The sequence below is a fragment of the Podarcis liolepis genome (assembly GCF_965112155.1).
Source record: "Podarcis liolepis genome assembly, chromosome: 12".
NCBI classification, from domain to species: Eukaryota; Metazoa; Chordata; class Lepidosauria; order Squamata; family Lacertidae; genus Podarcis; species Podarcis liolepis.
Window position 1 is genome coordinate 7,875,582 of NC_139563.1, and position 27,638 is coordinate 7,903,219.

Here is a 27,638-nt window from a genome sequence, read left to right on the forward strand (position 1 = left end):
CCCAGTTTCCCTCCCATATCTTTTTGTTCTAATAGCCAACGTCAGCTGCAAGCGAATTCGACCTTGTCCACCTTGATAGGGATTTGGAGAACGGAAACATACACTCCAACATTTCTCCAGTGAAACAGGGACGTCCTATTCAACAGCAACAATCCAAAAGCATAGAAGACATTTGAAGACAACGTAGAAGACATCTGAAGGCAGGTCTGTATAGGGAAGTTTTTAATGTTTGATGTTTTATCGTGTTTTTAATATTCTCTTGGGAGCCGCCCAGAGTAGCTAGGGAAACCCAGTCAGATGTGCGGGGTACAAATAATAAATTATTATTATATTATAACAACAATAATATCCCACCCATCTGACTAGGTTGGCAGCTTCCAACGTATATAAAAACATATTATAACATTAAACATTTTTTAAAAAAACTTCCCTAGACGGACCTGCCTTCAGATGTCTTCTGAAGGTTGTATAGTTACTTATCTTCTTGACTTAGAGGTCGCAAAACTCCTTCCCCTCCAACATTTATCCAGCGGAAATAGTGATGTTGAAAAATAATAGGAGTCAAGTGTGAATTTCATGCTTTTTATTCAGCTCATAGGAGCAATGAATGAAACTTTCCCCAAAACATCTAGCTATATATACATTATTTACACAATGGGCCCCTTGTGATTGACTAATTCTGGGCTGCTCCTGTAGGCCAACCAGGTTGCGGATTCACCTCCTCCAGGAGCCTGATTGGCTGCTCCTGCAGGCCAATCAGGTCGCTGATTCACTTCTACCTGGAGCTGGATTGGGTGGCTCCTGCAGACCAATCAGACTGCTGCATTCTGGATCCTATTGTTCTAGGATTCAGCTCAGTACATAACAGACGTCCTAAGGAAAAGCTGGACATTAGGGAATCAAATCAGAAAACAGGATGTCTTCTGTTAATCCGGGACTGTCTCTGGAACATAGAGATACTCGGAGGGTCTGCTATAATATTGGAGAGGAGATCTGAAAATCAGTCATTTCATTTTACAGTGGAAGAGCCATAGCCCCGTGAAAGAGAACCAACCAAACCAGTGGAAGATTCAATCCCTGGCATTTCCATGTCTGAAACTCCAGAAAAGTTCTGCCAGTCAGTGTAGGCATCATTGAGCCGGATGGACCAATGAGCTGACCTAGTAGTAGGCAGCTTCCTCTACAGTGGTACCTTGGTTCTCAAACTTAATCTGTTCCAGAATCCGTTCCAAAACCAAAGCGTTCCAAAACCAAGGCGCGCTTTCCCATAGATAGTAATGCAAAATGGATCAATCCATTCCAGACTTTTAAAAACAACTGCTAAAACAGCAATTTAAAATGAATTTTACTATCTAACGAGACCATTGATCCATAAAATGAAAGCAATAATCAATGTACTGTAAAATAAAATAAATATGACAGTGTTGTAGATGATTAATTTTTTTTTAAAAAAAGAAATCCTACCTGCACTGATGATAGTCATTGTTTGGATGAGGGGCTTTTATTCATTTCCGCAGTCACACAATCAATCAATCAATCAGTAACTGAACTGGGTTCCACACAGTCAGAAAACCGAATTACAGTGGTGCCCCGCAAGACGAATGCCTCGCAAGACGGAAAACTCGCTAGACGAAAGAGTTTTCCGTTTTGGAGGTGCTTCGCAAAACGAATCTCTTATGGGCTTGCTTCGCAAGACGACAATGTCTTGCGAGTTCCTGCTGGTTTTTTCCCTCCCCCCCCTTTTCTAAGCCGCTAAGCCGCTTATCAGCTGATCCGATCAGCAGATAAGCCGCTAAAAGCCGCTAAAAGCCGCTAAAAGCCGCTAATCCGTCAATGGGCTTGCTTCGCAAGACGAAAAAACTGCTAGACGAAGAGAATCACAGAACGGATTCTTTTCGTCTTGCGAGGCACCACTGTAACTGAAAAAGCCTCAAAAACAAAAATGCAAAATAAATAGCAAAAAAAAAAAAAAAAAAGCGCCAAACTTAATCCGTTCCAGAAGTCCGTTTGACTTCTGAAATGTTCGAAAACCAAAGCACAGCTTCTGATTGGTGCAGGTGCCCCGGAAACAATACCCGTCAGCCGCACTGGACTTTCGGCATCTAAAAAACATTCGAAAACTGAAACACTTGATTCTGAGTTTTCGGCGTTTGAGAACCAAGGCATTTGAGAACGAAGGTACCACTGTATTTGACTCCATTCTTCTCACTCCGTACATATCATTCGCTATTATTTATTGCAATTGCATCCCACATTTTTCTCCAAGGGGCTCACGGTTTCCTCCCCTCCTTAGCTAATCCCCACAACAACCCTGTGAGATAGGTTAGGCTGTGAGGCAGTGACTGGCGCAAGGTCATCCAATGACCTTGGATTTCAAACCAATGTGCCATGAATTGCTGCTGAGGTTTTCCGTATTATTATTATCTTCCTCAGTGGGTCATAGAAACTGTTCTGAATAATGCTTTTAATAGGCTAGGGGGCACTGGGTAGCAGCCCCCAATGTTTGGGAACCACAACACTCATCCCCACCGACTCTCCGAGAAGAAATAAGCTTATTCTGCTAAAAGCTTTGGAGAGTCGCAGTATCTTTCATTTCCCCTGCCTTTGTGTTTCTGTTAGAAACGAGATCTTTGCCTCCCATAGCTCCTGTTCTCAGACCCTCTCCATTGGAAACTGTCTCATCAAGATCGAGAGGAGCTCTCCAAGACAGGCAGCAAACAAATCAGGCTCTGCGATTCCCCTTTACTCTGAAGCAACCCCACTTAAACCCTCGCGGAAAGGGTTCATGGACTCAGAGATGTCTGGCAGATGCTCTCTGTACGGTGACAGAGGAGGCAGGCAGGCGAGCTGCAAAGGGTGTGTCGAAATTCAAAAGAGGCCTCCGATAAATTGAAATAATTTTGGAAAGGCGAGGGTTTTTTTTAATCCAAGGATAACTAGCTGAAAGACGGACAGAGAGATAGATATTAAGCAGTACCTCTGAGGGTCATCAAAGGCTGCCTGATTGCACTCTGTCATCCGTCTTGGAAACACTTCACTTGGTAGCAGTGAGTTATCTAGTCCTATTCAGAATCTTACTATTAGAATATAATGCCTAAAATTGGTGGAGGTTTCCAGTCCTTAAAAGGACACCTTCATCAATATCAACTATCTGAGACACTACGATTAGCAGGTCAGGCTTCCTGATGGTGCCATTACTAGGGGCTAACTTTATTGATTGATTGATTGATTGATTGATTGATTGATTGTCTTTTCCCTGGACTGAAGGTGGCTTACACAAATTAAGACAAGACTAAAAAAAATGCAAAAAGCTTAAAGCAAACAGAAGATTAAGAAAAAAAATTACAGTGGTACTTTGAGTTACAAACACTTCAGGTTACAGACTCTGCTAACCTGGAAGTAGTACCTCGGGTTAAGAACTTTACCTCAGGATGAGAACAGAAATCGCGCACTGGTGGCAGCGGGAGGCCCCATTAGCTAAATTGGTACCTCAGGTTAAGAACGGTTTCAGATTAAGAACGGACCTCCAGAACGAATTAAGTTTGTAACCAGAGGTACCACTGTAATAATTAAAGTGTAATAGAGTTAAGCAAAATTTAAAAATACAGATAATAAAAACAATAAAATAGCACGGCACTATTAAAAGCCTTTTCCTTAAAACAAAGAAACAAAATCAGTCCCCAAAGGCCTGTCAGAATAAAACAGTCTTCACCTGCCACTGGAAGAACACAAGAAAGAAGCCAGTCTAGCTTCTCTGGGGAAAGAGTTCCACAGTGTGGGAGCAGCCACAAATCAGGACCCTTTCTCTGGTCCCCACCAAGCATGTCTGCCAGGGTGGCGGAACTGAGAGAAGGCCCCCCTCACTGAAGATCTCAGATCCCAGGCAAATTCATATAGGAGAAGATTGTGATGGCCTGCGACTGGGGCTCAGACTCGGAACCAGAGGAGTCTCGGTCCACACCAGATCCTCTGCCTCAGGCGGCATCTGAACCAAGTCTGGTCTTGATCCTAAAGAGTCCCAGTCTGCACAGGTTCTCCTGCAACAAACGCCAGCTGAGCCGAGTCAGGGGCCTGAGCCTGCCCTGGCTCCAGATGTGAGGATGACCTCGTTGCCTTCAGCTGGCCATCACTTATAGCTGCTCCACTACCGGTTTGCTCAGGGGAGGCTGAGGTGGCCTCTGGGTCTAGTAAACCACCAATGTCTCCCGAGCTGCAGAGACTCAGGTCTGAGAGAAGGAGAGACCTGAGTACTCGCAGGAAGAGTGCTGGCCTTTGGGCGAGACAGGGAGGTGAGTCGCCGGGGGATCAGGACCGGCCGTTACCCTGTCAGAGATAAAAGGCCGCCGGACCCCGCCTCAGGTTGCGGGAGCAACATTGCTACTTCCTGCCACCTGCCTGTGATCCTGTGCCTGACCTTGCCTGGAGCCAGTGTGGTGTAGTGGTTAAGAGCAGTAGTCTCGTAATCTGGTGAACCGGGTTCGTGTCTCCGCTCCTCCACATGCAGCTGCTGGGTGACCTTGGGCCAGTCACACTTCTTTGAAGTCTCTCAGCCCCACTCACCTCACAGAGTGTTTGTTGTGGGGGAGGAAGGGAAAGGAGATTGTTAGCCGCTTTGAGACTCCTTAAAGGGAGTGAAAGACGGGATATCAAATCCAAACTCTTCTTCTTCTTCTTGCCTTGGCCCTGTTGAACTGACTCCTTGTGGAATCCTTGGATTTGGGAACGGACCTGGACCGCGTTGCTCGGGTTAACCCCCGGGCCCAGCACAAAGATCCATGACAGGGCCTTCTTGGTGGTGTTTCCACCTTTGTGGAATGCCCTCCCTAGAGAGGTGATTTGTCCCCTTTGTTCAGGAGGAAGGTAAAAGCATCCCTGTCTACCCAGGCATTTGGCTCTAGCGCCACCTACTGCTGGTCTCCCCGCCTTCTGCCCTACCGGTCCCAATGGGCACCACTCAATTCAGCGCTGAATATTCTAAGTGAGAGATCCTTTAGGAAGGGGCCGTCAGTCACGCTAACAACCTGCTCTCTAGTAACGATGGGGTTTGAGTCGCATGAAAGACTTATGATATAACCCCCGTGGACGGAACAACCAAAATAAGGCAGGCTGAGGTCTTCAGCTGACCCGCAAAGGCAGTCAAGTTGGTTTTGTGGCAGGAGTGAACTGTTGCTTATTATCTCTATATACAGTGGTACCTCAGGATGTGAACAGGATCCGTTCTGGAGCCCCGTTCGTATCCTGAATGGAACGTAAGACACGAGGGTGCATCTGCGCATGCGTGGATCGCGTTTTGCCACTTCCGCGCATGCGCGCAACATCATTTTTAGCGTCTGCGCATGCATGAGTGGCGAAACCCGGAAGTAAGGCACTCTGTTACTTCCAGGTTGCCATGGAGCGTAACCCGAAAGCGCTCAACCTGAAGCACATTCAACCCGAGGTATGACTGTAAAAAAAGGTAAAGGAGCCCTGGATGGTTAAGTCCAGTCAAAGGTCAAGAAACTAGTGAACAAAATACAATATATGGAGATATAATCTTTTTCTTCTTCTTCTTCTCTTTTTTTTCTGGGTGGATTTATTGGGGTTTGTTATGACTTTCTTAATTTTGTTAACTGTCGCTTTGTTGGATTTCTGCACTCTTTTTATTTTTGTAACTTTCTTTGTTCTGGTTGGATGTTGCCCAATTAAACCAGTGTGTGGTTAAAACAAATGCAAATCTGTTCTGCAAAAAAAACAACAACCCCACAATTGGGGTATTTGCTTATTTAGAACGTTTGCTCTTCAGTTAAAAAAAAAAAAAAAGGAATTTTGCATCCCAGCAATTAAAACAAGACAGTCTTTCAATCGAAAAGTAATGGCACAAAAGGAAAAAAGAGACAGGGAGGGAAGAAATTGGGGAAAGCAAAACCCAGCACCAATCTTGAAAGTTATAGTAGTAGCTCTTATATTGGCAATATGTGTTACGGTTTAAGGAGCGATGTCTGCACTTGGCAAATGAAGGCATTTTCAGGTAATAGGATGACTTGGGTTTGCTGAAAACTGAGAGAAACTGTGACACACACACACACACACACACACACACACACACACACACCATTCAGGTGGATGGGTGGAAGTTTTGTACTTAATAATACAAAATATCTGATCCGATAAAGACTGGAATGGGACCATCACATTTCATTTCTTGGTTTTGCCTCTCTGATACATTTTATGTTTTATTTCATTAAAATAGCAACCCTGTGCCTTGTGGCTTTCCCTGTTTTATCCTTTGGTGGTGTGTGAGGGTTGTGAATGGTTGCACAGCCTTGCTGTGTGAAAACCAGATATCTGTGTTTGAACACAAAAGCACCCTGGAACAAGGTGTCCTGTTCCCCAGTTGGTCACCGTGGCTTCTAAAAGCCCCTTTTGCAAATGTCCATAGGTTTGGCGTGTGCATTTGTGTCTGTGTGGAACGGTGCCAGAACGATGGATGAAAACTGTGTGTTGTGTTCCAGACACACAGACAACAGAGCTCCAATCAAACACACCACAAGGGAACCTGCCCTCCAGGGGAATCACTGAAACCTACAATCTAGCCATGCCCTATAGCGGTCGCGTTGTGGACAGAAGCCATTGCCCGTGTTAACTTGGTCCTGGGAATAGCCCTTAAATTATTGGCTGTTTGGTTATATTCCCACGCCATGGGCCCTGGCACAGGGGCAATGTCTGCATGGTAGCCAAAAGGCTGTTGTTGCTACTCAGGAAGGAACGAAAGCACATGCACGTACAGGATCACTTAGCGATCAGGAGAGTTATCTATTTTTGCATCATTTGGGAAAAGCTACTTTTAGCAGGCAGCACAAAGAGAATAAACACTTGGGTATTTCAGAATTGTTTGCATGAACGATATGCCCAGCAAGCCTATCTCCTCTCCATCCTTTAACCCCTTGCTCTGTTTTTACCTGAAGACCAAAATGAGCAGGGATGTTTAGATGGCAAAAGGTACCCTGATTTTGCCGATAAGCCCAAATGAAATTAGCAAATGCAAGCAACTCACACGTGGTGCTTGTTCTACGAAAGAACGAACTGGCGATACAAATTCTAACATTCCATCTGTGGGTCTCACCTTCTGACCCAGAATCTTATTTCTGCCCTAATTCTTGCTGCGGTTAATTGATGAAGCGGGAAATGCACTCTTAGCATGCTCAGAAGCTATTCCACATGTTGCAGGGCTTAACAATGACCATTGGGGGGGGGATAGATTCAGAAGAACAGTCATAATTGGGACTGAATCCTGGATTTACATATTTAGAAAGTGGAAAGTAGAATGATGCAGAGAATCAAAACCTGAGAAATCTGCTGGAGGAAACAAGTCACATATTCCACAGAATATCCCCTTTACTAGTATAAGACAGTTACAGGGAACGCTTATTTCAGATATTTATTCTGAACATATACTACTGCTCTAAACTTATAATGTTGTTGCTTTTCATACCCGAGACCCACGTATGATCCCCAAACTACAAAACGGGCAGGAGCACTTTTAATATTCCGTTTATTTAATTTGAAGTACGCACATGCCATATTTCCATATAAATATTCCCAGGATGTCTTACATCGGAAGAATAAAGCACAGCCACAAAAGTGATATGTTCGTGTTCCTCTGTCTACCCCCTTCTTCACCTTCCATCAATTCTTTTTATCCTAATAAACATAAACAGAGGGAAACAGCCATCACAACCCATGAGTGGTCCTCAGTAGACTGGGGCACGATCCAGTTACTGGGTGCAGCCGGCTGGTTGAAAGTCAGTGCTCTAATGCTGCCCTGTTTTTTCCTCAAAAAAAAAAATACAACCTAAGACACAACACACCTCACAAACTGCTTAGCTAACGCATTCCACAAATACCTAAAGCAATTGGGGAATATCTATATCTGAGTGGGGATGCTGACCATCTCAGGTAAATTCTGGGAATGTCAAAATCAGAATCTTGCTCAGTTATATGTGACTGCAAATAACCAGAAGAAATGCAATTCCCACTACGAGTGACAGGCTAGCATATAAATGCTAGGAGGATGTTGATTATCCACTAGATACTGCAAATGGGTCGTATATTGCATACATATGGACTCCAGATAGAGATATAACAAAGCCACATTTAAAGAACAGTTCTGCTGCAAAGAATTGTGAGGCTGTTGTTTACCACCCACGGTTCAGCACCCTTAAAAATCACATATCCCAAGATTCTTGGCAGGGAGGGAGCAAATGTATTTTAAATGTATGCTGTACACACTGCCCCAGCGACGCCATTTGTATTCCATGAGTTTTGGGTCCTTCTTCTTGCATATCCTATCCGTACATGCGCACACAATGGACATATATACCTGATCGTAAACTCTAGTCCACAACCACGTTGGCCACCACTGACCTGTTTGCCTTTCAGTCTCATTCAGATGTTTGGACACGAATATAAACACCGATCAAACTTCCGGCACTCGCCTTGACAAATGCATGTAAAACTTAAAACCGGCAAATTGAGCTTACTTCTATAACACAAACGCCAACAAGAAAGTCCAGTTGTAGCAATGGTTCCTCAGGACTAAGTTCCATCGGTCCCAATAGGACTTACTTCCAAGTAAGGATGCTTAGCCTTGAGGCCAAGAAGGATGACACAAATATGCTTGCTTCAGTTTAACAGGCTTGTGCCCATTTTCATAGCCACCGTCAGATCAATCAAAAGACCAGAACATCGAAATCTGCCTTGTATTGAAAGCAGGGGAACATTTCTTGCCCTACTGGAGATGCCAGAAATTTAACCTGGGACCTTCTGATCTCATATACTGATATCAGAACCGAGGAAAAACTTTGATGGAGTGACTCCAGATTGCTTCACAGGAATGAGAACATCCTTTCAAAGCATACCTAATATTCTTCTCTCCCACTGTTTCTCATCACAAATATTCAACAAGTATTGTTTAAATGAGCAGCGATATTTGTGTAAGGTCGGGGACCAAATGGTAATCTTAGAAGCACATGCAGATTCTCTCCAAAGAGTAATATATGACTGGCACATCCAAGAATGTCAAGCCAGTTGAGATGGCTTGTAAGGAGAATCCGGACCCACCGTTCATTTTTTTCATATGCGATGAGTGCAGCCCCACTGAAGTCAACGAGTGGGGCTTACTCTGAGTAAGTGTGCATAAAACAGCAGTCTCAAATCAGCTGGTGCTTCAGTGAGCTTGAAGGCAAGTGCAAAACACTGATTGCCCGACAATCTCAGCCACGGAGAGAGGTTCTAATGCACTTGCAGCCATCTCACGTTAAGAATGTTCATTGAGTCCATCAGGATTCAAATGCCCAACCTGAATGTGGAAGCAAGCTGTTTTTGAGCTCAGCGGTTGCTAACCTGTGCTGCATTTTAGATTGGGGTTGCACAGATTATGTGGATCAGGGTTTCCTTTGCCTTCACATCCCCAAAACCCTGGAGAGCAGCTGCCAAGGCAGTGTAGGTGATACTGAACTGCATGGACCATTAGTCTGACTCAGTAGAACCCAGCTTGCTCCAGCACCCATATATGTATGTGTGAATATGAATATAAATACTCACCCACAAACAAACAAACAGACAAACAAACAAACAAGGTATGTATATTTGACTATGTCCCCTCTTGGGAGATGCAAAGGTGCTCACAATATTATTACACAAACAATGACTACTGATATGAAGGGATAAATATTCCATTCAATATCAGAGGCAGCGTGACATGGTGAATGCCCTTTGCTTTGGAGGAAAAGCAAAAAAGAGGGCTTCTTGCACTGATTCATTTAAAAAATCATTAATTTTATTTGTATGCTGCTTTTGCATGCGCGCGCACACACACACATGCAAACAAATCACACTCCAAGTGGCTTACAGAAAGGAAACAGGGATGCACTTCAAACGAGCACTACAATAACCATTTCATTATAACATAGGGAAACAATAGCAAATAGAATAGCATACCCCCCCCAAACAACCCCACATTCCAATACTATAAATATAGCAACAAGCAGCATCTAATAGCAAAATTAACAAGGGAGCTCCATAGTTTCACCTTAGTCCTAGCAACACTCACAGTTCTTCAGACCTGGTTTGTTTTCCGGAGAAGTCTGGCTGGCCAGCGTGAGAAATGGGATTGTAAACTAGCTTGGCCTGAACCAGCAAGACACTCCTTATACGCTGTACCTGGGGAATCCTGGGTTCAAATCCTGACTCAGCCATGTAATGCACTGGGTGACCTTGGGCCAGTCACAGTCTTTTGGCCTAATCTACCTCACAGGGTTGGTGTGACTGGGAAAAAATAGGAAGAGACCTGCATGCGCTGCCTTGAGCTCCTTAAAGGAAAGGAGGAATCAAAATGCAATAAAGAAATAACCACACTTTTCAACAAGCCCACATTAAATCCCAGTGTAAAACTTGTGTTTCCTACTGTTGGGCTTAGGTGAGAGTTTTTGTGAGCTCCCACACCGGAAGGTCAGCAGTTCGAATCCCCACTTCAGGGTGAGCTCCCGTTGCTCGGTCCCAGCTCCTGCCCACCTAGCAGTTCGAAAGCACACCAGTGCAAGTAGATAAATAGGTACCGCTCTGGCGGGAAGGTAAACGGCATTTCCATGCGCTGCTCTGGTTCACCAGAAGCGGCTTAGTCATGCTGGCCACATGGCCCGGAAGCTGTACGCTGGCTCCCTCGGCCAATAAAGCGAGATGAGCGCCGCAACCCCAGAGTCGGCCACGACTGGACCTAATGGTCAGGGGTCCCTTTACCTTCTGCATGGACTGCTTGCATGGCAACATGTCCAAATACAGAGAGGCTTCCCAGAGCCATAGTCTGAGCATTTACCAGGGGATCATAATGTTATTCTGTGTTCCTTACCATGCATGCTGTGGTCTTGCACACAGACTTCCAGTCCAAGGTGACACAGAAAGAGAAATATTAGAATCGTTCTACTAAGGAGAGCATCACTCGCAAGTGGAGTTTCAGACCTAAGCACCACACATCCACCTTCTTAAGCAAAACCTAGGACATCTTTGCAAAAGGGTTCCCTTACTCCCTTACTTATTTAAACTGCAGCTGCACAATATGGTTAGTTGCATTTATTCATCGCTTTCCCCCCCAAGGAAAATGTCTGGAAGCGCCTTACAAATCCACAATAGGCCAAACCAGCCTTGACCATCATTTTCACACCAAAAGCGCTGGAAACATCGGAACCAGCTGCCCAAACGGCGATATGGGGAAGCGCATAAAAGACGCACACGAAAACACACACGGATCCATTCTGGAGGAAGTTTTAACCCTTTCATCCTCAGAGGGATTCCTTCTCCTCCTCCTCCAAATTATTTTTAGAAAATAAACCTACTCGCCTCAAGGAGAATTGCAGCGTTTAATTCCCAGCCCCCAATAAATCTCGCTGGATCCACAACAAGCCCTTTCAGCAACGTCCATTTGTTTTCAAAAGCAATGGAATTACTTAATCGGAAGAGGTTTGAATGCAATCTTCATCTCACGCCGAAGTCAATGTCAAAACTCCCATTTGCTTTGACTGACTGTGCCTTCCACGCAGCCCCTTCTAGACACCCAACCCTGTGGCGGTCTAAAATCCCTAGAAACCAACGGCTTAACCGGTTTGTGAATCGGGTTATTTGTTACCTATCAGTCTGGGGTGTTTGTTTTGTTTTATTTGCAAATTACCAGCCATGTTGCAAAGAAAGGAGACGTGAGCTACATACCAACACGCTGTCCTGGGAGCCTGGCTCGGCTTTATCTCCTCCCCTCCCCCCACTAAAATCCATATATTTAGACACACTCCACTTTCATCACCCCAGTTATTATTTTTTTTAAAAAAGCCGAGTCCATATCACCTCTCCATCCCGGCATGGTTCTTGCGGAGGTCGCCAAAGAGCGCGCCCGCGCGTTTGCGCATCTCCGTCTGCCCGTTGCATTCGTCCCCCAGCTGTGTGTTTGTGTCTCGTTGTGTGTGATCCCTATGCAAGAATTTAATTCCCAGGCAGAAGTGAAAGCCCGAGCATGCCGCGGTCCTGCAGTATCGCCGCCCGCGCCGGCTCGTCGCTCGCTCGTCTCCCTCCCCGGTTTTAATTCTTGCAAACCTTTCCAGATTTTTTTTCCCCCTTCAAAGCATCGACTTTGCAAGAAAAGCGATTCGTGCAAGCAAGTCTCTCTCATTTCCCTGATTCCTTAGCCTCCAAAATACACACACACACATACACACGCTCCAATCTCCTGTAGCCCAAAGGGAATGGGGTGAATTATCTATCGATGGGGTGACCCGTAGCTTCGAGGGCGCAGGGTTGCCTTACCATTGCAGTCCCGAGGTGGAGATCCCACGATCGGCAGCTGGACGCCCTTGGATCTCCAGCCGAGGCAGGCGAACTGCAGTCTTGTCTGGAGCAGTCCTCGGCGGCTGGGGCTCCTTTAGCGAAACGAGAGAGATTTCAAAAGGGTCTTTCCTCCCCACGGCTTGGCGAACAGCTGCTGCAATGGCATCAGTGCATTGCAGTGCAAAAAAAACCCAAAACTGTCCAGACAAGCAGAGAAAGAGATGTGTGTGCGCGCTCGCTATTATTATTATTTAAATAAATAAATCAGAAATCAACTCGGCTACGAAGGAATTAACATTCACTCCCAGTCCTCAGCGCTGCCTAGCGCCTTGAAACGAGGGGCCAGGAGTTGCCACGCCGTTGGGACGTGCCCGCGAAGGCATTTGCCTCGCAAAAAAATATTTATACTGAGGGTGGTGAGCTTTGTGGGTTTTTAAAACTTATTTCCTTTGAAATGGAGTGGTTTTTGGAAATTATATCATTTGCTTGCTTCGCGCTATTTTTTTTTTTTTTTTTAAGAGAGGGTTTGACCCCGATCAAGCAAGATGCGAAGCCGAATCCGGATCTAACAAGACATCGCTTGGAAGGTCTCTGCGCGCAAACCTGCCCAAGCAGGACTGCCCGGCTCTCGCGCGTCTTGCAGAAAAATTGCCAAGTATTCCTCGCCCTGCAAAGAGAGGGGAGGGGGAGAGAAGGGGGGCAGGCGATGGGAAGAGGCTTGAGCCAATGGCTTGAGAGGGGTAGAGAGGGGAGAGCCAATGGGCTGGAGGGAGAGGCGTGGCCTATTCAAACCAGCTGTTTAAGTCAAACTCTTGGTATCCAAAACTGCGTTCAGATTCTTTCTCTCTGAGTTAAAGGTTGCGCGGAGCTGGAAAGTGGATGATAGCTTCATGGGGACTGCCGGCATGAAAGTCTTCTTTGACTTTGAGAAAGAGAGAGAGAATATCAATCCATCAGTTTACTGTACTAGCCAAGGTAAAGGGACCCCTAACCATTAGGTCCAGTCATGACCAACTCTGGGGTTGTGGCACTCATCTCGCTTTATTGGCCGAGGGAGCCGGCATACAGCTTCCGGGTCATGTGGCCAGCATGACTAAGCCGCTTCTGGCGAACCAGAGGAGTGCACGGAAACGACGTTTACCTTCCCGCCGGAGCGGTACCTATTTATCTACTTGCACTTTGATGTGCTTTCGAACTGCTAGGTTGGCAGGAGCAGGAACCGAGCAACGGGAGCTCACCCCGTTGCAGGGATTCGAACCGCTGACCTTCCGATCAGCAAGCCCTAGGCTCTGTGGTTTAACCCACAGCACCACCCGCGTTCCATGTACTAGCCAAAGGCCATGACAAATCAGTACCATGCCATCAGTTTAAAATTTAACTCAAACAGCTGCAAAGAAAAAACAGCAGCCAAGACAACTGATAACAGCAATACCAACACAGTTACACTAATTAAATTTCAGTTTAGACCTTGGAAAACCCCTTACAATTCGCAGCAATTTTATTCGGTTCCTAATTTTTCCATTATTATTATTATTATTATTATTATTATTATTATTATTATTATGCCACTGGAGAAAAAGAGCTACTTTAGGTGTCACTAAGACATTGTTGTCACACAACAACCCCTGAACCCTTTCTATCAGGGAGAGCCTGTTTTCTTGTACCAACAGGGATTTTAGAAAATACCTCTTTGGATCATTGTGTAAAGGACAAGTGGACATATAATGAGGAATATCTTCCACCTGAGGCTGAAAAAGAGATTGTATATAACTATATATAGATACAATTGGAAGAGGAGGAGTCACCCAGTGTGGTTTATTCTCAGTGAAAATCATCAGTGCCCTTTACTCTGACGGGTCATGAAGTTTTGACTTCAGATTTCCATTCAGTCTATGAAATTCAAGTACTGCTCTTGAACATTCAAGTGATTCCTCATCTCTATAGTTCCTTTTCTGTGCCCCGAGAGTATGACTCCAACCCAATCATCCTTTTATAGGACTATACTTGAAATTTATAGCATTCTAGAGGTTTGCCGTGTTTTCCAAATGATAATTAAGATCAGAAGAACCCCGGAGAGCTAGTGTGGTGCAGCGATTATAAGACCCAGGTTCAAATCTCCACTAGGCCCTGAATCTCACTGGGAAATCATAAGATAGCTACTCTTCCTCTGTTTAACCTTCCCCAGGGACGCGGGTGGTGCTGTGGGTTAAACGACAGAGCCTAGGACTTGCCGATCAGAAGGTTGGCGGTTCGAATCCCCGCAACAGGGTGAGCTCCCGTTGCTCGGTCCCTGCTCCTGCCAACCTAGCAGTTTGAAAGCTCGTCAAAGTGCAAGTAGATAAATAGGTACTGCTCCGGTGGGAAGGTAAATGGCGTTTCCATGCGCTGCTCTGGTTCGCCAGAAGCGGCTTAGTCATGCTGGCCACATGACCCGGAAGCTGTACGCCGGCTCCCTTGGCCAATAAAGCGAGATGAGCGCTGCAACCCCAGAGTCGGCCATGACTGGACCTAACGGTCAGGGATCCCTTTACCTTTACCTTTTTACAGGGTTGTTGTGAGGATAAATTAAGGGGCAGGGAGATAACCGTCCATGTACAGATAACCGTCCATGTACAGTGGTACCTCGGGTTACAGACGCTTCAGGTTACAGACTCCGCTAACCCAGAAATAGTACCTCAGGTTAAGAACTTTGCTTCAGGATACGAACAGAAATCATGTGGCTGCAGCAGGAGGCCCCATTAGCTAAAGTGCTGCTTCAGGTTAAGAACAGTTTCAGGTTAAGAACGGACCTCCAGAACGAATTAAGTTCTTAACCCGAGGTACCACTGTACTGTATGCCACTTTGAGATCCTTGGAGGATATATATGAGTAAATATTTGACTTATAATTGTTTTACTTTTGAATGGCAGTAGTTACGACCGCCACAGACTTGATATCGATAAGCAGCACAGAAAGCGGGAAACATTATATGTGAGCACCATCGTTTGTGTGGGGATCTCAGGCAAGACTTATCATCTGCAAAGAAGCAGGGAGGTGATTTGTATGGGAGAAGGAAGGTTGTAGCTTAGGGCATAAGAACATAAAAGGAGCCTGCAGGATCAGGCCAACGGCCCATCGGAGCAGCCACTTTGAGGCTCTCCTCATGTTCTTTTCTCCAAGAGCATTGGCAGTGGTGGTGGTGTCTCCCTTTCCTATCTTTACGTTCTTAACCTGCTTCAGAGGTTAAGGTGTGGGTGAACATATCAGACGACACAGCGATTCTTCAGACAGCTCTTAGAATCATTGAATCATAGAGTTGAAAGAGACCACAAGGGCCATCGAGTCCAACCCCCTGCCAAGCAGGAAACACCATCAGAGCACTCCTGACATATGGTTGTCAAGCCTCTGCTTAAAGACCTCCAAAGTAGGAGACTCCACCACACTCCTTGGCAGCAAATTCCACTGTCGAACAGCTCTTACTGTCAGGAAGTTCTTCCTAATATTTAGGTGGAATCTTCTTTCTTGTAGTTTGGATCCATTGCTCCGTGTCCGCTTCTCTGGAGCAGCAGAAAACAACCTTTCTCCCTCCTCTATGTGACATCCTTTTTTATATTTGAACATGGCTATCATATCACCCCTTAACCTCCTCTTCTCCAGGCTAAACATGCCCAGCTCCCTTAGCCGTTCCTCATAAGGCATCGTTTCCAGGCCTTTGACCATTTTGGTTGCCCTCCAAAATGCATTTTGGCTGCTTTTGGTTGCTCTTGTTTATTCACAGGCCAGAACAGAACTGAACTGTAGGGTTCAGCCAACCTGCTTATACAGAGCTCAACTACAAAGCAACAGCAACAACTTTCTGTAACCACCCAATCACTGAACATCACTTTCAATTCCTTATTTGCATATGCGGACCTGAGTGAAAACTATCTACAGTATCTCCCTGCTGGCCCAGGGTGAGAACTTCAGTACATAGCACCTTAAAAAAGACAACAAAATGATTTGGACTCCTCGGCAGATTTTGAATAAATATCCACAAATTTATTAGTAGAATATATGAAAGATAAGGCAATGATTTGTACAATTTTATAACATGCAGAGAATAAGATGCGCAAATAAATCAGAGAGGGGAGCAGAGGGAAGTCCTTAGTGCGTGGGAGAGGGAGGGATGGGGGGGAAATAAAAAGGGGGGTGTAATTGGATATATGGATTGATAATTTGTTCTGTTAAAATTGTTTAATAAAATATATATTAAAAAAAGAAAGAAACTAAAACTATCTGGCTCTGCTTGCCATTGACTGGGTCAATCTGCCTTTGGGTTCCCTGTCTCCCACCCCATTCATTGCAATGGGCAACCAATGATTCTTTCCTATATTTTCAAGGAACAATGATATCCAAAGGCACTATCTGGACCAGTACTGTAATTACTGGGTAGCAATCTTAAATCTTGTCTTTGTCCATGGAGTTTTCTTGGCAGGGATACTGGAGTGGCTTGCCGGTTCCTGCTCCAGGTGGATCACGTTTGGTCAAAACTCTCCACTATGACCTGTCCATCTTGGGTGCCCTGCACGGCATAGTTCACAGCTTCTCTGAGTTATATAAGCCCCTTCGCCACAGCAAGGCGGTGATCCATGAAGAGTCCAGGAGACTCTTGAGAGTCCCATGGACTGCAAGAAGATCAAACCTATCTATTCTGAAGGAAATCAGCCCTGAGTGCTCACTGGAAGGACAGATCCTGAAGCTGAGGCTCCAAGACTTTGGCCACCTCATGAGAAGAGAAGACTCCCTGGAAAAGACCCTGATGTTGGGAAAGATGGAGGGCACAAGGAGAAGGGGACGACAGAGGACGAGATGGTTGGACAGTGTTCTAGAAGCTACCAGCATGAGTTTGACCAAATTGCGGGAGGCCGTGGAAGACAGAAGTGCCTGGCATGCTCTGGTCCATGGGGTCACAAAGGGTCGGACATGACCAAACGACTAAATAACAATCTTAAATCTGCCTAATCAAAATTGATAATACTTCAGTGCACTTACAGTAATGTGTAGCAATAGAAGCCTGTCTCACACTGTCTTTCCAGGTTCCACTCCCCCCCCCCCAGGTTAAGTTGCCTTCAAATGAATAAAAGACAATGAGCAGCTCGACCTTCGGGTTTTCTGTCCGTCTAGCCATAAATCAATATTAGGAACATGATCAAAAAAGGTGACAGCCAGAGGGGTGCGTGGGGAATGATGTGAAAGGGGGGAGATGACCTTTTGGCAAAGACACAGGGGGTTGCAGGGGAAATAGATTTTGCCGGGGGGGGGAATGGTTTCTTTTTAAAAGATAGGTGCGTTGCAGCTTTTGCCAACCTGGTGCCCTCCAGATGTTGAAGAGTGCCATCTCTGGTTGGCCCCAGCCAGTGTGGATGGTGGTCAAGGATGAGAGGTAGCCAAGTAGTTTCTGGAGGGTCGCAGGTTCCCATCTCTACTGCATATCTTCCTATGTACATAAAAATGTATCCAGCAGCCTCCATTGGGGGATTCGTAGTGTCGTATCACAATTCTGGATCTCCACAAAGTCTATTGACTTCAATTGTTTAGGCCAGCAACATAGGTGTTCATGTGTTTTAATTTATTTTCCTGTTAACTATAATCATCTTCAAATGCCTTTAGCTGTTTGTAACCTTTTAAAAGAGATTATTTACACGCCGAGGGCCTTCTGGAGGTTTTCTCCGTGCAAGAAGTGAGGTTACAGGGAACCAGGCAGAGGGCCTTCTCGGTGGTGGCACCCGCCCTGTGAAATGCCCTCCCACCAGATGTCAAGGAAATAAACAACTATCCGATTTTTAGAAGACATCTGAAGGCAGCCCTGTTTAGGGCAGTTTTTAACGCTTGAAGTTTTATTCTGTTTTTAAGGTTCTGTTGAAAGCTGCCCAAAGTGCTTGGGGAACACAGCTAGATGGGCGGGGTAGAAATAATAAATTATTGTTGTTGTTGTTGTTGTTGTTGTTGTTGTTGTTGTTGTTACATTCCTTGTAAACTGCTTAGCGGTTTACTACAGTCAAGTGGTATATACATTTTGTTAAATAAAGAAATAAACTTGGGAGGAAATTATAGAAGAGCCTTCTGGGATTTCAACATGTCCATGCATAACAGGGGGGCTCAATGGTCTCTAGAAAGTACCCCCCCCCCCATTTAATTATCTTTAAATCGATTTTGCCCATCCCAATATCTACCAACCTCTTATGATTTGAGATGGTCTTCTTATGTAGACATTTGTCTGACAATTATGCAATTCTTTTACTGGCCCACCTGATCTTTTCATGCATGTAGATTTCATTCGCAGATAGACTGCACTATGGGCTTTATAGTCTTAGGCAGGGCTCAGCAAAAAAATTCAGTAGGGGGCCGGTCCACTGTCCCTCAGACCTTGTGGGGAGGCCCATCAGAGGCCTGAAGATGCCTCGCTTTAGCTGTCTCAGTTGTCGTCCCAATAGCTGCAGTTGGGCATCTCCAGCCAGCCAGGCGCCATGGTGGGGTAGGAGGCTGTGTTGGCCGGCGAGGACAGAAGCAGCAGTCCCAGTGGAGGAGAAGCGGACAGAGGCAGGGGAACCAGGGTGTCGTCAGAGCTTTTACCCACCACCTGCTGCTTCTGCTTCCTGAGAGGCAACGCGGAGAAGAAGACAGAGCCACCCGCCAATGCACAAGCGGCGGCCGCGGCCAGCGCAACAACCCACCTGAACCGCATGGGAGGAATGAAGGAGAGAGAGAGGCAGGCAGGCAGTGATGAAGAAAGCGTGTGAGGAAGCGGCGCGGAAAAGGGGTGCAGAGAAGGAAGGAAGGGCAGACTGAGGGAGAGGGAGGAGGAGCAGGAGGAAAGCAGCAGCCAACAGCTGGCGTCACATGCCCCCTTCACAGTGCCACCCTGCTGAGATGGGCAAGTGGGCGAGCTGACTCCTGCCATTGACAGGGCCCGGCATGGGACAAAATTGCTCCATCCCTGAGGAGAAAAGTGCCACCGTGTGAGGGAGAGGAAGGGAGAGGAAGGGAGAGGGAAAGAACGAACGTGCACTGGCAATCCATGCAGCAATTCCCAGACCGTCTGCAGGCTGGATCTAGAAGGCAATTGGGCCTGATCTGGCCCGCGGGCCTTAGTTTGCCAACCCATGGTCTTAGGGCTGCATAAATGGCTGCTGTCACTGAAACATGGGTTCTGTGATCTTGAGGCTGCATCTGCGATGATGCATAAGCATACAGAGAACTTTTTGGCTCCGCACGTAATTGATTCTATGAAAGCAACACAGGCTCTTCAAAATGCCAGAATGTCATTCCACAATAGTCGGACGTCAGATCGTGCCCCCCAATACTGTTTGAAGCAGAATTGGCCCTTTTAGAACCAAAAAAACTCCCACCATTGATCAATTCATCCTTTGCTTCCAGCCATCTCTGACACCGAGGTTTCTTCATCGCATCTTTGGCAGCGTGTTGTTTAATCTGCTTCCTGCATTACGCTCTGCCCAGACAGACCTTTCCAGATTTATTAATGACTGGCTTGTGGCTAAAAGCAGAGGTCTCTCTTCCGCTCTGATCCTGGCTTCATGCATCAGCAGGCATTTTCTACCACGGACCACTCACCTTTCCTCATCGTTTTGACGGTGACAGATGTCTTTCTGATTAGGCTTTCCACCCAACAACGTCCATCCCTTTCCTCCGACACATCTGTCAACGGCGCCAGGTCAAAATCGCTCTTAATCTCTTGACCTCTTCGTGTGACGACCTCTCTGCCTCAGGAAGGCAAGCCATTTTCAAATGGCTTTTCAGCATCTAGTAAAGACTTTTCGCTGTCACACCAAGCCTTGGTGTTACTTTAAGATTTATTATTTGTACTCAGACCCTTCATTCATTCCAGCACTTCAGTCATGCTACATTTATCATTAGAATAATAGAGTTGCAGAGTTGTGAGGGACTCCAAGAGTCATCCAGACCAACTTTCTGCAATGCAGGTATCAACAGCTGAAGAATCCTTGACGGTTGGCCATTCAACCTGTTTTGGAAAACGTCCCATGAAAGAGAGACAACCACTTTCCAAGGTGGCCTGTTCCACTTTCAAACAGCTCTAAGGTTAAATCTGTGGGATGTGATACACAAGAGCAGTCAAGTACAACATTCCTAGAGTGAACATGTTTACACATGGGGAGGAATGTTTGTCCAGCCAGCAGGTCAACTTCCTGTTTCCTTCTGGGCTGGGACAGACTTCCTCTGCATGTGACTAGAGATGGGCGTGGCCTCACCTGTGCAGGTAATGACAAAAGCAAAGGGCAGGACAGCCATCTCTCTCTCTTTGACTACATGCATCAAAGAAGCAACATCTGCTTAGCCAAAGATGCGCTCTTGGCCTCCAGCCAAGAGAGGGCAAAGGGACTGTCTCCTTATGAGATAGTTTCCAGGTGTATGTTACTTTTCTAAGCTAAGTCTGCCTTCTGGGATCTGATTGTGAACAGAATGTGAGTGAGTAAACTCTTTTTTTTTACTTTTATAGAAGACAGCGTCGTGTCTTATCTTTTATGAGGGAATAAGGGGAAAATACCAGAACAGTTATTATAGAGGCTTTAGCGAGCCTGAGCAAACGCATCCACTGCAAGTTTTTAAAAAAGGGAATGTTACTCTGCTAAATTGTGGACTTGTTAACACAAGTTGGAAAGGCTATAATCAAACAATATATCTTCTGCTGCATCCCTGAACATTCCCACAAAATCTTAACCTCCACAAAAACTCCTCTAAGCACCCCATTTGAATGTTGGTTTGTTTCTGTATACTTCCCTCCAATGCATATTTTTTCATTGCATTTTTTTCCTGTTGAAAATATGCACCTTACATGCATCTTAATTATAAAGCACAAACCCGAATGTGCCTTTTTTGTTCTGGGGAAACTGCGTTGCTAAACCTGCCGATGAGTATAACCCTCGGTCCTGTATACCTGAAGGAGCGTCTCCACCCCCATCGTTCAGCCCGGACACTGAGATCCAGCGCCGAGGGCCTTCTGGCGGTTCCCTCATTGCGAGAAGTGAGGCTACAGGGAACCAGACAGAGGGCCTTCTCGGTAGTGGTGCCCGCCCTGTGGAATGCCCTCCCATCAGATGTCAAAGAGATAAATAATTACCTGACATTCAGAAGACATCTTAAGGCAGCCCTGTTCAGGGAAGTTTTAAATATGTAACGCTGTACTGTTTCTAACACTGATTGGGAGCCGCCCAGAGTGGCTGGGGAAAGTCAGCCAGATGGGCAGGGTATAAATACCGTAATAAATTATTATTATTATTATTATTATTATTATTATTATTATTATTATCCATTCAGCGGTTGTATTCTGACCCACAAGTGAGTTTGAGGCCATCGGATTGACATTCAGATTGGACCTAATGTAAGGTTACCAGATCTTTTTTCAATGAATCTGGGGACACTTTTCAACTTCAGTAGGAATGATAGGTTTTTGTGTGGGGATTTGTAAATCCGGGGACTGTCCCCGGGAAACGGGGTTACCTTAACCTAATGCCTCCATTCACCTCTCATCTCAACAGGTTGCTTAACCCCCCTCCCCATGGATGAGATACTGCTGTGGAGCGATACCTGATGTGACAATGGAACTGAATGGAGATGGCTGCACAGGAAATACCAGGAGTTACAGGTGCCCCAGAGAACGACTGAAAATACAGGTAATTTTGCTACAAGGGAAAACAGTATCACAACATAATTTCACTCAGCCCAGCTTTAAAGAGGGATGGTGGAAAATAGCCTGCCAAAGAGCTACATTTCAACCTCATTTTGTCTGTGGTAACCGTTATTTCCCTCTCTGACAGAAAATGGGGCAGAAGGTTTCTTCTAGCCTTTAACTCTGTCACGAAAGACAATCTTGTTTCTGAATTTTCCAGCAAGGAGCTCAAACCATCAACAGTCGCTGTGGCGTTAACAGCGGGTTTCTGTGATCAACAATCTGTTTTCCGAGCCAGCAGGCTCCTATGGCTACGTCTGTGTTTTATTTTATTTTGCCCTGTAAAACAAGCCGTTCCATTAATAGCTCTGCCATTAAGAGCTATATGTGTGTGTGTGCGTGCAGTTGTGTGTCTAAATGGGCATAATGGTCTGGAAATCCCGAAAGAGAGATTCAGAAATGAGCTGGTGCAATAGGATGTCACTGATTGTCAAAGATATTCCCAGTTTGTGTGTGTCTGTGTGTGAATTTGCACAAACCCCTGGTTAGTTTCACAGAACTGGATGGGACCTCAGGGCTGTGCAGCCTCTCCAGTTGCTATTAGCCTTCATAGCTAAATTCAATTTGCTTATCGAAAAGCTTGAGAGCAACATTTGTGTTGCTCCCAGGCATGTTCCTCTCCAAGCGTCAACCAGACTGAGACCTGCTGAGCTTTACGAATAAAAGAGTGCAGTGATCGGATCAATACTAGGCATCCTCGGGAAGCTGTCAGTGCACCAACAACTGCCCTGGGAAAAGCCAACTTCTAACACCTGCTCTGCCCCCTTCCCCCAATTCCAGGCAGCAGGATCTGTAAGAGACCGCCATCTTGATTTCACATTTGAGACCTGCGGCATAGGGCGTGTCATGAATGAGCCAGCCCCCAGCGAAGGTTTGCAGCCAGCTTCCAGGGAAGTGTTGTTGCCAATTGAAGGAAGCAGTCAGGAGCAGAGAGGTTAACTGCCAGGCAGGATGAGCACCTACTAGTGCCAAATCCCCTGCCCCTAGGAATTCCAGCTGATAAGGGAACGGAGGAGAGGGGAGAGTGCTCGCCAGAAGCACAAATAGGCAGGAAAGAGTTAAGAGACAACCTCTCGGAGAATGGGGAAGAAGAGGGAGCTGAGCCCCCCAGTCCAAAGTCTCGGTGAATGGGAGGGCTGCAAGATAGGAAGCAAAACGAAAGACGTACGAAGCGAAAGTTCAGTTGCTTCTGGTCACGCTGGAAGCAGTCTTCAGAAGGGTCACCATGATTGATGATGGTGGAGGCTGTGTTAGAGCCGCCTCTTCTGATGTTTTTGCTCAGTGCTGGATTTACGTATAAGTTAAACAACCTATAGCTTAGGGCCCTACTCTCTTGGGGGCCCCCCAAAAAATTAGAGGGAAAAATATCTGGATGTACATTTCCAAAATATAAGATAAAAAACAAATAAAATAAAACCTACATACAGCAACAGTGTTTTGTGTAGGCTTCTATGATGCAAGTAATGGGCCCACCTGCTAGCCTGCTCCCTAAAATATCACTGGTTTGTTTATTTCTATATATAGGGTGCCTACGTTCTGCTATTTATAATTATTAGTAGTTTGCATTATATATTTACACCTATTGTTGTTTTATGCTATACCAAGTTTCTAGAGACTCGATTATGAGTCTTTGTAAACTGTGTTTCTAAAGGAACTTTTATTATTGCCAAATGCCAATGTGTTTGCATTATTAAGTTTCTTATGAAAAGAAAAAATCATTTTATGTTAGAGCTTAATAATTATTTCACTATTAATATATTCCTTCTTAATTGCATTTCAATATTAATATACTTCTTCCTCATTGTATTTCAGTTCAACAATTACTTTGATAAAATGCATATTTTGTTATGTGCAAATGGCTTTAGATACCTATTAGGTCCATAAATTACCATATAGCATATATTCAACACAAAAAACAGTGACAATTTGTTGTTGACAAAGGACAGCTAGGCATATAAAGGGCCCCATTACCTTCAGTAGCTTGGGGCTTCATCAAACCTAAATGTGGCCCTGTTCTTGTTCCTGATCTTCAAGGTATTTTGGAAAGGCATCCTCTCTCGACTTTTCCCCTCTAGCGTAGACAGTTCTCGGCCTGGTAATCTGAAAGAGGAAGCTTCATACAGTGACAGCCTATTCTTCAGATATATTCCAGAGGTTTATTCCTTTTGACTATGAATTGCTGCCTCATCATTTATTGATAGCCACTGGAGCTCTGCTGCTGTCCAAACGCAGGTTTTTAATTATGGCATGAATTTTTCACAAGGGGTATGAAGCGGGGAGGGGGGGTGAAGTTTGCAGAGCTCTGCGCAATGCTTAACTTAAGTTGGCAGAGAGATCTGCCCCCACCCATGGAGGGATCAGCCTGACAATGCTGATCCAGCTCACAGTTACATTTAATTTTCTATTATTATTATTATTATTATTATTATTATTATTATTATTATTATCATTATCATCATTATCATTATCATTATCATTATCATTATCATTATCATTATCATTATCATTATCATTATCATTATTACAAAGCAACCAGCCAACAGTGACCCCACAATGAATTTGATACCTCTGGTATCCTTTGATGATGATGATGATGATGATAATTTATTATTTGTACCCCACCCATCTGGCTGGAGTTCCCCAGCCACTCTGGGAGGCTTCCAACAAAGATCAAAAATACATTAAAATGTCACACATTAAAAACTTCCCTAAACAGGGCTGCCTTCAGATGTCTTCTAAATGTCAAGTAGTTGTTTATCTCTTTGACATCTGATGGGAGGGTGTTCCACAGGGCGGGCGCCACTACCGAAAAGGCCCTCTGTCTGGTTCCCTGTAGCTTGGCTTCTCGCAGTGAGGGAACTGCCAGAAGGCCCTCGGAGCTGGACCTCAGTGTCCGGGCTGGACGATGGAGGTGGAGACGCTCCTTCAGGTATACTGGGCCGGGGCCGTTTAGGGCTTTAAATGTAATCACCAACACTTTGAATTGTGCTTGGAAACGTACTGGGAGCCAATGTAGGTCTTTCAGGACCGGTGTTATGTGGTCTGTAGCGGCTGTAGCGGTAATGGAGGGATTCTGGCACTGGCGGCAAACCGCTATACAGCGCATGTGCGGCATTGCTACGTATAGTGCATGCGCCGTATGTAGCGACGCCGCACATGTGCCCTACATCGTGATGCCAGCCAAGGGTGTCACAATGCCTTCCTTCGCCTCTGCGTAGAGGGGTGTCAAAACTGGGCCCAGACTGAAGGCCAGGCAGAACAGCTCCATCTCACAGGCCCTGCGGAAGGATGTCAAGTCCCGCAGGGCCCTGGTCTTCTGTGATAGAGCGTCCCACCAGGCTGGGGCCAAAGCCGAAAAGGCTCAGCTCCACATATACCTTGAATTATGGGACAAATTGAGGAGGCAGGTGAAAGGTTCTAATATCTCCAAGGTGGATACAGCATTAGCAAGTGTGTTGAGTCATTTCCAAGCCAGACTGCCTCTTTCAATATGCCCCATGGAGGACCTTAAGGTCCATAATTTCAACACCCGGGCCCTAAGGAAGTTAGATTAGCCTCAACCAGAGCCAGGGCCTTTTCAACACTGGCTCCAGCCTGGTGGAACGCTCTGTCTCATGAGACCAGGGCCCTGCAGGATCTGATTTCTTTCCACAGGGCCTGTAAGACAGAGTTGTTCTGCCTGGCCTTTGGCTTGGAATCAGTTTGATTCCCTCCCCCTCTTTCTTTTTTCCTTTCTCCTTCTGTGTTGGAACTCCTATTTGGGGACTTCCCTGGCTTTTTTTCTGGCCCATGTAGGACCAGTCTGGATAGTTGGCCTTGGTGAAGACTTGACGTTTTTATCCCCAAAAAAGTTTTTGATTGAGTTTCCACTGAAATGAGGCTGCATTTTAATGTTTCTTTTTTTTTTTAATAAAATTTTTATTAGATTTTCACAATTTATATAAACACAGACAATACACAATACAGACATACAAACACAAAAAACAAACATGTATAATTTCAAATCTTTTTTTCTTAAAACTTATTTCGCCGACCTCCTCATACCTCCCCTTTCTGCATTCCAATTCCAAAATGCATTTCAGCAAATCCTCCCCTTAATTTTATCTAATTGTTTCCTTTTCTTTTCTTCTACTTAATCTTTACAGCTGTAATCCACTTACTTTTTATAACCATAACATTTTAGCACTCATTAATTTTACAATGTTTCTTAAGATAAATTTTAAATTTCTTCCAATCTTCTTCCGCCGTCTCTTTCCCCTGATCTCGGATTCTGCCAGTCATCTCAGCCAAAGCCATGTAGTCCATCACCTTCATATGCCATTCTTCCAGTGTGGGTAAATCTTGTGTCTTCCAATACTTTGCGATGAGTATTCTTGCTGCCGTTGTAGCATACATGAAAAAAGTTCTATCTTTCTTTAGCACCATTTGGCCGACAATACCCAGGAGAAAGGCTTCTGGTTTCTTAGGGAAAGTACATTTAAGTACCTTTTTCATTTCATTATATATCATTTCCCAGAAGGCCTTAATCCTCGGGCATGTCCACCAAAGGTGAAAAAAAGTACCTTCAGTTTCTTTACATTTCTGTCAGGGAACTGCCATCGGAGCATCAGGTGGTGGAGGGGCTCAGGGAGGAAGAAAGAGACTCAACAGCTGAAGCAGGGACCAGCAGGGGGAGGAGTGGGTCTCTGAGGGAATGCGAGCAGGAGGGAGGGCTCAGGGACGCTTCCAGCGAGAACAGTGGGGAGGTATCTGAGTCTCCCATAGGGAGACCCACACCTCGCCGGAAACTGTCACGCCGTGAGTCCAGGAGACGCGTTTCCGTTAAGGAGCTCCTTTGCTGGAAACGCTTCCGCAGACAGCCACTGTCGGACTCTACTAGTGACTAGAGCAGACATGTCTGAGGAGCTCCGTCACACACGGAGGTTTGTGGGGTCGCACAAACTCTGAGGGAGCACGTTTTTACGCACAAGCAGCTAATCAATCCCTAACAGCAGTCCGACAGTCTCTGTACGCTGCCTGTGCAAGAGAAAGCATCATGAGCGAACCAACCGGAACCGGAGGAGCGGGGGCTGGAGCTGGTCCAAGCTTGGAAGATAGATACCGAGCGTTGGAGGTCCAACTGGCGCTGCAGACGGCGAGGCTGGAGGAGAGAAGGGCTCAGGATGCAGACAAGAAGGGGAGAGCCACTCAGTTCCCCAGAAAGGTACCAGGATTGGTGCAGAAATTTGGGGGGGACCCCAAGGATTACCATGCCTTTAGGACAGAGATGCAATATGCCCTTAATGTGCAGTTCGATGAGTTCCCTGATGAGGAATCGCGGGTTGCTTTCGTAATTGGGCATCTTGAGAAAGGGGCGAGAGACTGGGTTCGACCCCTAATGGCAACGCACAATGACGTACTAAAGGACACGATGAAGTTCTTTCGTGCAATGGATATCATGTTTTCCAGCGATATTGAGGAAGGGGTGGTGCGCAGACAGCTAATGGCTTGCAAGCAGGGAAGTCGATCTGTCCATGAGTACTGGACTGAGTTTACCATGCTGATTCACAGACTGGGTTGGGATTTA

General features: G+C 45.6%; 2 protein-coding genes across 7 annotated transcripts in view; both read right to left on the reverse strand.

The window, feature by feature from the left end:
* The window catches only part of ADCYAP1R1 (ADCYAP receptor type I), a 134,533-nt gene extending 121,542 nt beyond the window's left edge, over positions 1-12,991 (reverse strand). For 2 of the 6 annotated variants that reach the window (XM_083467073.1, XM_083467070.1), the window contains exon 1: positions 12,328-12,991. The gene's annotated coding sequence lies outside the window, so the exon portion shown is untranslated. Of the gene's footprint in view, positions 1-11,871; positions 12,099-12,327 lie in introns of those variants that run through there. The other 4 variants (XM_083467072.1, XM_083467074.1, XM_083467071.1 and 1 more) reach the window with 4 other exon arrangements.
* Positions 1-27,638, reverse strand: part of GHRHR (growth hormone releasing hormone receptor) — a 395,967-nt gene that overhangs the window by 152,332 nt on the left and 215,997 nt on the right. The gene's annotated exons all lie outside the window — the stretch shown is intronic.